We start from the raw sequence: 14,331 nt of genomic DNA, 5'->3' as shown, positions 1-14,331 counted from the left end.
GCGCAAGTGGCCGGAAATACAAAATTTTCTATTTTTCCTATGCTAACACTACGACGGCAGACGCTTGATTTAGCGTCTAGAATAACGAAAAACCAGACAAATGCGGTTGCAATACACAGCACTACCTACATATAGCGGTATGTATGCAGCGTTGCATTGTGGCATATGGACAAGTTAAATTAGAAACTGGCAGCGTCGAAAAAGTTTGCCTACAATTGGCTGCAATTTATGCTACCAAATGTGAGAAAGCAATTTTGGCATTGGCAAGATGAGCACCAAACACGCAAGCAACCACAGTCGGCTCACCCAACAACACCAGTCAGTCAGTCTGAGGCCCCAAAACACTTCCGAGGCAAACATTTGCAAATATTCATGAAAAAGTCGAAATAAAAAAATTTGTTAGTCGGTTGTTTTGCACATATGTACATACCGGCAGACATAATTACTAATGCCACCGCCTCGGGGTGCAAACATAGGTTTTATGCTGCAAATGCTGCTATCAAAGGATATTCGTACCTCAAAATCCTGGCAATTAAACTATCGCAATTGCAGTCAAAAGCAAACAAAATAAAAGTCGAAAACAGCAAACGGCAGAAATTGAGGAACCTAAAATTAAAAGTAAAACTTCTCGTAAAGCTCCAAATCGTAAATTTTCCATGTGCCACCAACACCACAACCACCACCAATGCCAACCAACGAAGGAGGTAGCTCGAGTCGTAACGATTTTTAGTTTTAATACAGTTTTTTGTTCATCAAACAGCAACAAAAACAATAGCAACAAAAAGAATACCAGCTAGTAATCCGAGAAATCCCAGGCGCAACACGCGCGTACCCACACCTATCATTAGCCGTCAGCCCTATGACAGTGGACGATTGATGGCTGCGTACGTGACGGTGATGTACGAAAGGCCACAACAGCCAAAACTGTTTCGCCAGCGAACTGACTGCTCGCAGACTCGGCTATATGTTGGTATGACTGAGTCTCACTGCCCAACGCATCCGCGCCAGGCACAATGCCGCCATTCCGCCAAAGTTCAACTGCATCCATACAACACACACACGCTCCATCTCGCTCGCTCTTCCGCACTCTTCCTCTCTCTGCCTCTTTCGCCACTTCCTCCACTAGAGTGATTCTTTAGTTCTTTTTTATTTTGCCCACTAACCATTGATTAAGCTTCGCGATCATGCCGCAATAAATACAATATGCCAACAACAAGTAACCGCGTCTGTATGATGGCACAGGAAATCGTCTTGCCATATATCACAAATCGAATTCCGTCACGTATCAATCTGTAAATTGTGAAAAATGCGTGCGTGCCCGTCGCATTTGCTATGTTACTCGTTGCCACACAAACACCCACTGGCTTGCGCTCCATGCCACCTTCGTGCCTACCGCCCAACCTGCCGGCTCTGCATTTTGCCAGTCGACGATCGCCATATTGTTGCCCTTTCTGCGACCCATGTTGGTGGTGTTGCCGTATTTATTTTTTCTTTTTTCCTGATTTTTTGCAACTGTCAGTGATTTTTTATGGCCGATTCGTGGCATAAATCAAAGTATTTTTTAGTTACGCGGGCTGTCCGTCCGTCGGTCGTTGTGCCCGCGGTCATATTGCATATGTCGTGTGAGCAGTTAATGTTTTGAGAATACACAGAGAGGATATGCATATTTTTATTTACCTTAAAGGCGTGCACATATACATAAATCTAATTTATTTCCCTGCTTAATCAATCGATATACATTGCTTAAAAGTGAATGAGTCATTGCTTTCTTTAAAAAAAATCATTAGGTGTATTAGATATATTTTGAATTTTCTAAAATTATAGTACAGTTCCAAACAAATCAATCGTTTACGCTTTTCAAATCCCATAAGTACATTTCCGTCACTTTAACTTCTTGAATCACGATCATTATTATTTCCTCCATTGTTTACAGACGAATTTCCGTCCTTTCATTGGTCATACGGTTTTATTAATTGTTCTAATTTGGCTGCCTAGATAATTTTGATATTATTACCGTATAAAGAACTCGTACTTTCCTAAATATATGAATCTAAAGAAATACATACATAACAGCATCCTTTGGTATAGTGGACACATTCAGCCCTCTCACACTTAGAAAATATATATAATCACACCTATGTTCTTCCTTTAACGGGTTAATGATCTCTCTGAACCCTTTCTAAGAAAAATATGATTTATGGAAATGTGTTCCTAGAAGTTCTTTTGATCTTATGTCATCTATAATTCTGTAAAGCGACAAAAAATCTTATGACTTCAAGACTATTGCCGACAAAACACGATATAAATTAAAATTTTGGGAACTTTATTATCCTCGATGTAAAATAAAATGGACAGGATGACTATAGAAATTTCAAATATTGAGTGTGGAACAAAATTGTAATTGTTTTCTAATTTTAAATTTAAAATATGCCAGAACAGTTTTATTTATTTATTTTTACTAAAAAGCATAACGTAAACATCTCTTTCTCTAGAATCTTCATTGAATAATACTCTCCAAATATCAAGGCAATCAGTTAAGAATTTACGAGTTATTTTTCAAATGATTTTTACCATCTCTGAGCGCGCAGAATGCAATAAATATTTTCTTTTATAAATTCTAATGAAATACCTCACTTAGAAAATGTTCTATAGAGTCAAAACACTTCCTTCCAAACACAAGAAACACTTTAGTTAACAACAGTGATTCAAATTTGATCAAATTTAGTCTTACAAAGGTCCTCCTTAGTTTAGCAAAAGGTGGACAAAGAGGTAAACAGTTACTAATCACACGTACCTTTCGGCTATATAAGAACCATAAGTTAGCACCAAGAATTATGTTTCGTGAACAAAGATCACTAATAAAGGAATTCACTTATCATTCCCGTCCTGCTTTATGGTGCAGAAGCTTGGACGATGTCAACATCAAATGAGACGACACTAGGAGTTTTCGAGAGGAAAATTTTGCGCAAGATTTATGGTCCTCAGAACATTGGCAATGGCGAATACCGCAGACGATGGAACGATGAGCTGTACGAGTTATACGACGACATGTTGTCCGAATGGACGAAAACACTCCAGCCCTGAAAGTGTTCGATGCAGTACCCGCCGGAGGAAGCCGAGGAAGGGGAAGGCCTCCACTCCGTTGGAGGGACCAGGTGGAGAGCGACTTGGTTAAAGAAAGAGAAGAGTGGCGCGCTCTAATCGATTCAGCTATAACCGGCTAATCGGTTGAACGCCAATAACACACACAATAAAGGAATTCACAAGTCCTTAAGGAACTCTCATCATCATCAACCTGTACCGCTTTCAAATAAAATAATGTGATTCAGAACGCAGAAAAATAATATAAAATTCTCCTTTTTGTACAAAATTTGATTAATAGTATTCGATCTAACAAAGGAGAATGAAGATCACAGAAACTAAAGTATAGTCTTTGAGAATATGGGTAACACATTGTATACATGTTTTCTCTTTTTCTTCTATTTGAGATGGTATTTTCAATATTGCAGCTTACATTTGTAACTTTTTTATTTGAGATAAATGATTTGACTGAAACTTGAAGCTAATTCGACAATTTATAGTATATCAAATAATGGCATACATTATACGATCTATACAAAATTGATAAATTATGAAGGTAATGCAATAAAAGATTCCGATTTTCAAGCCAAAGGCTTTCTATATGCTTTTATAGAGTATATGAGCATGCTTTCAAGCTAACGTCTTTATTTCAATTGGAGTACAACATACCACAGAAAGGTGCTGCAATAAAGAGCTCACTAAACACATCTCTATAACAACCACTATCCACTATAAAATAGGCAGCACTCCTTAATTAACCTCTAACCTTGTTAAATTCAATAAACATGCGCTCAAAAGATCAACGACTTGCAAGTCAAAAAAATATTGCAGCTGGAAGTGAAGTGCTGAGAAGTCACACTCAAAGAAACAATAATTCGAGTATTAAACTAATGTCTAACCAACCGTTGGTTTTTGTGTCAAACTAACAGTCAGTCTACTTTTACCAGCAATAATTAATTAATAGCAAACTCAAAACAACTGGTTAACCGTTTGCTCAAAACAAGCATTGCTAAAAAATGGAAAAAGAAGTTAGACTAAAAACTTTAGAATGCTTAAGCGCGCAGCGAAAAATGCGCTAATGAACTGTCAAAGCTGCGACAGACGTACAGGCGATTTTAACGAAAGACTAGAATTATATTTTGGCAGTCATTTGCGCGCCAAACTAACTTTTGCGCAAAATACAGGAATATTAATTAATCATAAACGCTTTTTTTCATTTATTTATTTATTTATTTTTTTTTTTTTTTTTTGTAGACTAGCGATATGAAACAGTTCCGCTCTGTGCTTATTGCAACAGATGTGAATAGTATGAAGTAGTTGAAGATATGTTGTTGTGTATACTTCCCGAGGCAAAAGCATTGGCTGGCTGCTTTTCACGGTATAAGCTGGCAAGTATAACAAAAAAATGGACAGCAGACGCAATTCATTAAGACTTTTCGGTTTTACTAAAGCACAGTTAGTCAGTTAGTCAACAAAACGGCTATGGAAAAAATATGTTAAAGCTGAGTTCAAAAAGGCAGATAGTAGCCGCAATACAGGCATACAAGGGCATATGTGTGATCCGTTTACGCTGAAAGGTACTGTAGACTCAGGCTTAGTACAGGGAGATACATAGAAGTGTCTAGACCAAGATGTGCATTCCTTGAAAAGCTCGAAATAACCTTCTTCCTTCGACAAATCATACTTTGGACTCCACAACTGCATTAGGAGGCAAAATAGTCGAGGCATGCTCTGAAATTTACAGTTTAAATAAATATTTCTGAGAGATAGCAGGGTTTTTCTTTGAAAACACAGCTCCAAACCAAAATTTTAGAGAATTACGAGGTCTAAAGAAGCACATTGAATGATTTGATTGATGATTTTGTCCCCAGAAATTAAGCTATGAATGATTTTTTATGCCTAGAATCAGTTGCCCTTAGCATAACCGAACTTTTTCGCTCAAATTTCGGTACAAGCGGCATTATTATAAAATTAAATGGTCAAGTAGGGGTTGTGATTTGTTGTCGTTGACCTTTATACTTGAGATTTCTAAAAGGACGGTGTTCGTTAGTAATAAAATCCACTACGATAACTCCAAAACCGATAAATTCTCACCAAGCCCACAATTTTCTTAAAAGCTGTCCAGGATGTGTTATAAGAAAACCAGAAAGGAATAAACAAGACTATGTCCTATGATCAGTATGACTTTAAAAAAATATTTTGGGAAATTTTAATATTCACATGAACCACCCTGTATATATTTATTTTTGTATGTAAAACGCTTCGAGTGCTTTATATTAACATATTATTATGATTGGCATTAGCGCTATTAATTGATGTTTACCACTTGAGACCATTCATTTGTCAAATGTGCGCCAAACAAAACGAACTATGAGTAACGAAGAAAAATAATGAATACCAAAAACGCAAGAAAAAATGTCAAAATAAACGCATGTTGTTGTAATTTTATGTTACTCGAACCAAAAGTTCATTCAAAATTTCAAACCTGCGTTTAGCCAAATTTTTTTTCGCGACTATATTTAGCGCTCCCCTAGCGGTTGGCAGCTTCAGCAGTTCCTCAGGCAACGATCGGTCGATGACGTCAATGAACGCACTATCAAGCGCTGTATGATAAAAAATCAGCCATGGACTTATGCTTCCAAAAGCTCCTACTTTTTTCAATTTTTCTGCTCATTGATAAATTGTTTTTAGCCTAAAACGAAAATTCGGATTTCTTCGCAAATTCATTAATGAAATTTTTTTTTAAGACAAAACGTGTAAGTCCGACTTGGCCGTGGTTTAATATTTAAAAATGCTTCTTCTGTAACTTTAACAGTACTCCAAGCTTTTAAATTTTTTTTTTTGATTTCGACCTCCCAGCAACTTTAGCCTAAAATTATTGGTTCATACTCATCTGTATTTACAATAGATTGCATTTTGTCTGGCGGTGAAAGTCAAATTATAATGATTTTTATCGCCACGAATTCGCTAATAATAACTCGCTTATTCTGTGCGAATCTCCAAAGTGTTAAAAGCTTTAATTTTCTTTACGCAAATTCCATAATTAAATGAGTGTATAATTTGAGAAGTGTTGATTGTAGGTTTAAATTAGCATTTTGCGCCTAATTTGTAGTCTCTCTAATAGTTTCGGCTGCGTTCGTTTGTAGTCTGTACATTTTTAATATTTTTTCAGAATTTTGTTGTAATAATCTTATGTTATTTGACTTCTGTTTAGTTTAGTTGCTGTGGAATTTATTGAATTTAAATTTTTAGTGTTTTTAGAAATTAGTGGTGATAATTAGTAATATTGAAGAGAACACGCGACCGACGTTTAATTATGTATAATCTAATAGAAGCGGTTAGTGGTGACTATAAAATTAGTTAATTATTGCTATAAAATTTTTAATGGTAAGGTAGATTTAAATACTAAGTTAAGTTATTTGAAGCTAATATACACGAGCTCAAAAATAAGAAAGTAATGTTATTTTTGCAACCCTCTAGATTTGTATAAAAATACTATCTTCAAATCTTAATTTGTAATTTTGAATTTTTAGATATTTTCTTAAATACCAGCTGCCTTATTGGAGGAGAAAAACCTAAAGAGCCAAGATCGAAGGAATCCATATTTTCAAAAGCCGTCGGTGACCGTTGTAATATTCAAATCAGTCGGAGCAAAAGAGAAAAATAAAGTAATTCTCGATGACAAACACGTTTTGGTATCAACTATGACTAGATAAAAAGCTGTTCTATCAAGGGTAATCCTGCGGAAAGACATATCTACCGGCTGAACTAGGAAATGAGAAGCCAAATTAACAGTGCAGAAGTCTTCTCATAAAAAAAGTGATTACACCTTAAATTCGGCGAATCATCGAGCGGACGAGAAAGGAACGATTATAATAAAGCGTTTTTTCAAAAAGAGCGTTTTTTAAATAAAACAAAAACGGTTTGGGAAGCAATGCAATTCTTTATTCCTGTGAAAGTACATTCGATGCCATTATGTATGGAACTCAACTTCTTTTGCATGGCCACCACGGGCACGCTTGCAGAAGTTCAGATGCTGCACCCAATTTTCGACGGTTTTTAAGCATAAATCTGCCGATACTGCTGGCATTTCGTGATATAACGTGCCACGAAGGACGGCTCAATGACGCCGCCGGCCCATAAAACGCACCAAACTGTAATTTTTTCGGGATGCAATGGTGCCCCATGGAGTACGTGTGGATTGCTGCATGACCAATAACGCATATTTTGCTTATTGACGGAGCCATTCAGCCAAAAACGAGCCTCATCGCTGAAGCCAATTTGAACTTGTAAGGATGTAGGCCAAGATCTTTTCGCAAAATACCCCACAACGACGTCACAGAGATGCCCAACGCTTGAGAACGATGTGTGAGAGCCTGATTTGGGTCTTCCTCAATTGATGCGCTAGCGGCAGTAATATTCTCGACATTACGGGCACTTTTTTTTCTCAATGGTACGGACATTTTTTGTACTGTGCCTCTGGATTCAAATCTCTCCAGTAGACGCTCAATTGCTGATCTGACAGGATGATTATGACGACCATAAATTCGACGCCGCGGTCTTAAAATTGAGGCCACTGACTCCGAATTTCGGTAATAAATTTTAATAATTTCGACTCGTTGTCTTTCCATGATGAAATGGCAAACCTTACAGAGAAATGTCAAACTACCGGAAAAAATATGGCATCGTTTGCTGTCCCTATCGGTCTACTTTTTTAGCGTCCCTATTGAAAACCCCTTTAAAAGTCCTTCTAATAATATTTGCAAAATTTCGCGTAATGTACAAGAGAGCTCTTCCTCATGTAGGAACTCACTGAATTTTTACCGTGCAAATCTTACTGGGTCCTTAACCTAAGTTTAATAAGATATAGGATATTTAATAGAATAAAGAAGGCATGCTTATTTGTTTCCATTGATTGGAGGTGAAGCAATTTCCGTTAAAAGTAATATTTATCTCAAAATTGAAAATATCATGATTATAAGTTCAACTAAGGGAACACTCGATAAGGTCTCCGCCGATAGGATATTTAAGTAACCCGAACTAATTATAATCCACAGGGACACAAAACTATTCCGATTCGTCATCCAGTAGAAAGGTTTCATGTTACATATGGAGAAAACTTCAAAAAGATTGGAAAAAAATCGACGCTAAAACTCGCACCCAAACTCTAAAGACTAAATTTATGGAGCTTCTCGCTACATTCAAAGAAAAAAGAAAAAGGAATATATTTAACTAGCAGACCCGACCACACGTTTTCGTGGCCAAAGTATACATTAAATTAAGTTGGTCCAATCTTGGCTTCGGCGACGATATTGATTACTCGAGGTTGATTTATGTTACGCAGCATGATGACAACTCACACTACTTTTAATTGCAAAGTGAGTGGTGATAGTACAGGCAATTTTAAATAGTTTGGCATAATTGACTACGTCATCCTGGTTTGTAGCTGTGTCAACTCTCTTGGACCGAAATTCTAAATTGTCGCATTAAGATCATCGATATCTTTTTTTTACCACCAATATAGGTCAATCAATCAGTCATTTATGGTTATCATATTGAGCTTTCATGTCAGCAAAACTTCTCTTTCGAGTCAATGAAGTGACAGAAATCTGTTGGAAATGCTATTAATCCATCGAGGCGTCAACTGCCAACTGCTTCTACAATCGCAATCATATGTTAGTTGTTAATTGGCGATTCTTTATGTGTCGCCACAAATTAAATGATTTTAGGCATGCGATTAGCCCGTCAGTAACAGTTGATCCAGGAATAATTGGAAGAGTCACCTGCTAACAGAATCCTGGCTCCACCAAAAACGTTCGTCGACAATTAAGATCTTATAAAGTCCTGTGCAGTACCTCCAGCGACTTCTTGAATATTTGGAAAATCTTCTAATCGCTATTTTTGGCGATTTTGCCGACTGGTGTTTTGTTCATTTGCAATTTAGGAGTAATTTCAAGACCGAATGTTTGCCTACTAACAGGTGCCAAGGAACAGGAAAATGAGCGAAATTGGTTCTGGAATCACATCAGCCCTTATATACTATATATTATGATTTTCTATGGGACTTTATGCCGAATATATAGGTCAAATTGTTTGTTATCTTAATAAAATTACATCAATAAATTGCGAGAGTATAAAATGTTCGGTTGGACCCGATCTTTGCCTTTCCTTATTTGTTACAAATTGTTTTGGGCTATCGACACAACCTTGTGCAATTGAACAATAACAAAAATATTTTAACAAAGTAACAATGATAACCTTCAAAATATTATTTTTTTTTGTTTTCTCTTTTTATATTTTTCTTGTCAACTCGAATAAAATTTTCTTATTATTATCTTCCTCGCAATTTTTCCATATTTACTCACTTTCTAATCTTTTTCTGTCTTTCCACGAACATTTCAAGACTAAAATTAGCCAGATCGGTTTGGCCGTTCTCGTTCCCGAGTGACGCCTACAACTCTACAACGCATAGTTAGCCGAGCGGCTTTTCAAAATTTTTAACTCGTGATATCTTTTGAATGGAATGTCAGAATCTAACAATTCAAAAAGTTATATAAAGGTTTTGAAGCGATCTTAAATAATAAATCATTTATTTCGATAAGGATTAATACTATGGTATAAATAAAGGGCCTTTTCAAGTAGTGGTTATTAATTATTTTTTTTTATATAAAATCGCTTATTGTGACAAAACTATAATAGTTAGAGATGTTTTTTGTAGATAATGATACAAAATTGTAGTACATCACTTTGTTATATCATCAATCGTTTTCGCAGCATTCGCGATTAAAGAAAGTTTTTTGGTATTTTTTTACATTATCGGAGTTTTGGTAAGGAATCCTATTTTTTTTTTTAACTAAATATATGTCATGCCTATGTCACTCAGTGATAGTATAGCTTTCCAACGGTGAAAGAATTTTTCAAATCGGTTCAGTAGTTTCGGAGCCTATTCGAGACAAACAAACAAAAAAACAAACATTTCCTCTTTATAATATTAGTATAGATATGCATTAAGTCTGCAATTCATATCCTCAATTGGCTGTGTCGAAATGTAAACTTAAATAAATCAGCTGAAGTTAGTGCCAGAACTATGTGCCTTTCAAAACGACAACAAATCCCTACTTTCCTTTTTATTGTATTGCATTAGAAATAAAACACGCCCAAAACGGCGCAATAACTAAGACCTCTAATTAGTAGCGCTTGTATTTCGTATTGAACCGTTATTCGAGCAGCGCTACAAATTCCTTGGAAATAGGAGCTGTCGGCGTCTAAACGAATGAATGTCTAACATAAAAAAAATCAAGAATAAAACTCTAACATATTTAACACACTTCTATAGAGGACTTGCTCACAGAACTTTTGCGGCGTTCAGCCATTTGAAACGCCTCCAGGCCCCAATTAAACTACACACTATGTATAGTTAGCTGCTTAAGGAAAGAAAGAACAAAAAACTGCATTAAATGCGCTTAAGCCACTAGGCAGCCAGGGAGACCCTTTTTACCCGCTTGCGTTATTTAAACTAGGGCGGACACTGGCGCAACGCTAATTTGGATATCACTGAGGTGAAAAAAAAATAAACTTATGTGGAAATAGGGAAAGGGTTTCCATAATTTCGAATGATCAAAAGAGGCGGAGAAAATTGAGAATGGGTACTGTTCCAAACTATTGTTTCAAAAGAGGCCTAAAAACAAAGAGTTCGCTTCCTCTACAACAGTCTCTAAAAACCGCTAAAGCCTTTTAATTGTTGCATACGGACTAAAGACAACCCTTTTGCGCCAAAACTCAACAGTCTGCACTAGAGTTACCTACAAGACGGTAATTAAGCCCAGCATCCTCTACATCCCCAACGCCGTTATTAAAGTGGCAAAAGCACTCTTCTGTCTCGCCGCCGTCGCAAAACACTTTGATTGCACAGCGGCAATTCATCATCGAGGCAATCATGGCGTTATGATTACGCCGACAATATTAGCTACAGACGCGATTAGGTAGGACACACATATGCGCGAAATACAGTAAGCAAAGCCTTACACAGACCCAAAAGCTTAGGTGTTGAAGAGTAGAAGAGGATTAAAGTCAACCGTAAGCTAAGCGCACTAAGGCGACAGCTGCTACAAGGGGAGTTGACAGTCTCTGTATCTCTTAGCGCTGCGCAGTCGCGACGCTTCACTATGTGGTACGTGCGCAGCACGAGCCTAAACGCTCATCAGTTCGGTGTACCTACCGTTGTGTTATGATTTTAGCCATCTTTTCGCATTTCTGATGCTTGATTGACAGGTAGACAGGACACACACATGTGTTGGGTCTAAGCGGACGAACGAACCATTTTTGACTCATCAAATGGTAGCAAGACATCAATCAATCGCTCTCCGCCGGCAAGTGATTTATTGACATTTAAGTGAAATGTAATCAATATAGTCGCGCATGTGGGGCAAATATGACGCGATCGGTGGGCTTTTAATTGATATTTGAATTTAGAATATAATAATAAATTGGTAATAGATATGAATTGTTATTCAAATAAGGTTGATGGATATCTTAAATAATATCGTGGATACTGTAATAGATTACTTTCTTCCCCTAATTAGATATCTTACAAACTTAGTTCATCATTTAGGACTAAAGCCTACTCTCGACGAGTTGAATAAATTTATCAGAATCGAAGAAGAAGGAAATAGTTTGCTAATCGGTTCTTTGAGAGCTAGAAGTAGAAAACAGAAAACACACAAGTTGGAATTTGAGGGAATGTATGGAGATTATAACAAGGTCCGCATATAGGAGTCCAGTCGATCATGCTGGACTCGTCCAAAAGCTCCGAACTTGATGACTTTCGTTGAGCCATGTCCTCAGTATTATAGGAGAAGAATAATTCCCCAACGTCATGTCATATTTCTTACGTGAGCTCTATCTTTTTAAGACCTTCTTCAGCCTTTAAATTAATAGCCTATTGCCTAAACAAGGCCAGTCCAGTTCAATCCTTTCCAAATTCAGTTCAATCCACTAAAAAACACTTTCTCCGGACCTTAAGACTTCAGCCACACACAATAAAATGGGTAATTAGCGATGCCGTTAGGCGTGAACGATGTCAACATCGGATGAGACAGCAATAGGAGTTTTCGATAGAAAGGTTTTGCGAAAGATTTATGGTTCTTTGAACATTGGCAACGGTGAATACCCCAGACGATGGAACGATGAACTGTATGAGTTATACGACGGTATTGACATAATTCCGCGAATTTCTTCCGAATCGAAGAAAGCACTCCAGCTTAGAAAGTGTTCGATGGAGTAGCCGCTGGTGGAAGCCGAGGAAAATGAAGATCTCAACTTCATTGGAGAGACCAGGTGGAGAAGGACCTGACTGCACTTCATATCACCAATCGAACTGCCTGAACATTAAAATAAAAGTCGATAACAACTTGTTGCTGTTTCGCTGATAATCTTAGTACTGAAGCTTCCAGCGTTTACCTAACAATCTAATAAGAGTATAAAAATTATTTTTTCGAATTACTACCATAACAAATTTTACACAATTTCATTTAAGTTCCTGCCTAATATTATTATATCAAAAAAGTTATATTTGCCGAAACCCGGGATTGAACCGGGGACCTTTAGATCTTCAGTCTAACGCTCTCCCAACTGAGCTATTTCGGCACATGATAACGGTAAATCATGCACAACTCTAGAACAAAGATTTGATAACCTTAAAAAGGCGATTATCTATCTATTTCACCGTTATATCAACTTTTTATTAAGCTCAGAGCAAAAGCCTCGAAGCAACTGACTCTTATCAATGCAACCTTGATTTTGTTATAAGCAAGAAGACGATTTAATTGACCCCCTGCACGCCGCACACAGTTCTTTATCAAAAGTGGGACATTAAAAAGTCGTCGGCGATGGACTGCCAACAACAACTTGGGGCGCAATAAATGCAGCAAAAAGAAACGGGGCGCATGGACTATGAAGTATGAGCAGCATTTCGCTGGAATGCCACGCCCAAAAGCGACATTGAAACCGGCACAAATTCGCATTTCAGCGGCTACAAACGCAGAAAAAGACGCGACAGCGACAGTTAAACTGGACCGAAAAAAGTAAAAGCGTTGCAACAATAAAACTAAAGTACAACTTGCCAAGTTGTTGTTGCTTTCTTTATGTTTTTTTTATTATTAATAAAACCGATTTGGTTGCGAGTTTTTGCTACTATTCGTGTTGTTGTTGGCTGAATCAGATTCAGTTTGGCGCGACTACAAACCAATAATTATGAAATTATTACCGAGCGCCAAGTTAAAAGGTACGAAAGTACGTAAGAACTTGTGGTATGAATTAAAAACCAAAGAAAAAACTACAAACGTCGCGAGTCTAAAAACAAATACAACAACAAGAACTCAGCTTTTCCTGCCATCGTTCATCACCGCTGGGTCAACGCTGGTGCTTAGTTGTTGGAGATCATCAATGGCCAGCGACGAGAGGCGACGGCGTCGATCGTCAGCTTGAACGGCTTGAACGCGACCTTTGCATGCCACAAGCGACCGACGGGGCAGTCAGCCTTGCGTTCGGCGCACAACGCACACCCTGCGGGCAGACAGGAAGTTGTGCTGTGTTGAAGAAATTGTCGAAACTGTTTTTTTTTTGTTCACTTTTTTTTGTTCATTCGTTAATTTCTTTGCTTTAAATGTCTATTTTTCTGCTCCTTACATACATATCGACTACTTGTTTCGCGCCGAATGTCTCTCTTAATTCTGTGTCTTAAGATTTTTTGGTTTTCGTTAATAATTTTATTCATCATACCGCGTATTGCGTGTCTTGCGTGCGGTTTTGGTTATGTGGTGGACATGAAAATGTGTGGAAAAAAATTGAAAAAAAAACTATCCGTCGGCGGTTAGCGTTTGGTGCTGTGGTGGTTAGCTTGCGCATGCTGCACGCAAGCGGCCAAAACAAAATTTGCTTTATACCATGGAATGGGGTTTTGTTGTTGGACATTTTTTTACTATTAGCCATCTAGTGGATCCTAGTATGACTTATATTTGTGGATTCATAATTACATCAACAAAGTAGAATAAATATTTGAAATAATACTCAATTGAAATGTGTTTTTCGGCTAGATCTTCTGTACATATAAAAGACGTGTTCAAAATATTGTGGGAATTTTCTTTTTTTTTAAACAAATATTTATTCATAATGTCGCCTTTAAAATAGTCCCCATTCGATAATATACAATCGCTTTTTCCAATCGTAGAAACACTTCTCAAATTCGATTTT

General features: G+C 37.2%; 1 non-coding gene across 1 annotated transcript; it reads right to left on the bottom strand.

Moving 5' to 3' along the window:
• Nucleotides 1-12,653: 12,653 nt before the first annotated feature.
• On the bottom strand, nucleotides 12,654-12,726 carry Trnaf-gaa (transfer RNA phenylalanine (anticodon GAA)). Its single transcript has one exon. It is a non-coding gene; the product is annotated as a tRNA-Phe (tRNA).
• Between the last annotated feature and the right edge of the window lie 1,605 nt (nucleotides 12,727-14,331).

This window comes from Zeugodacus cucurbitae, chromosome 6, assembly GCF_028554725.1.
Source record: "Zeugodacus cucurbitae isolate PBARC_wt_2022May chromosome 6, idZeuCucr1.2, whole genome shotgun sequence".
Classification (NCBI taxonomy): Eukaryota; Metazoa; Arthropoda; class Insecta; order Diptera; family Tephritidae; genus Zeugodacus; species Zeugodacus cucurbitae.
The sequence above is the reverse complement of the archived record's forward strand: the minus strand, read 5'-3'. Positions and strand labels throughout refer to the sequence as shown.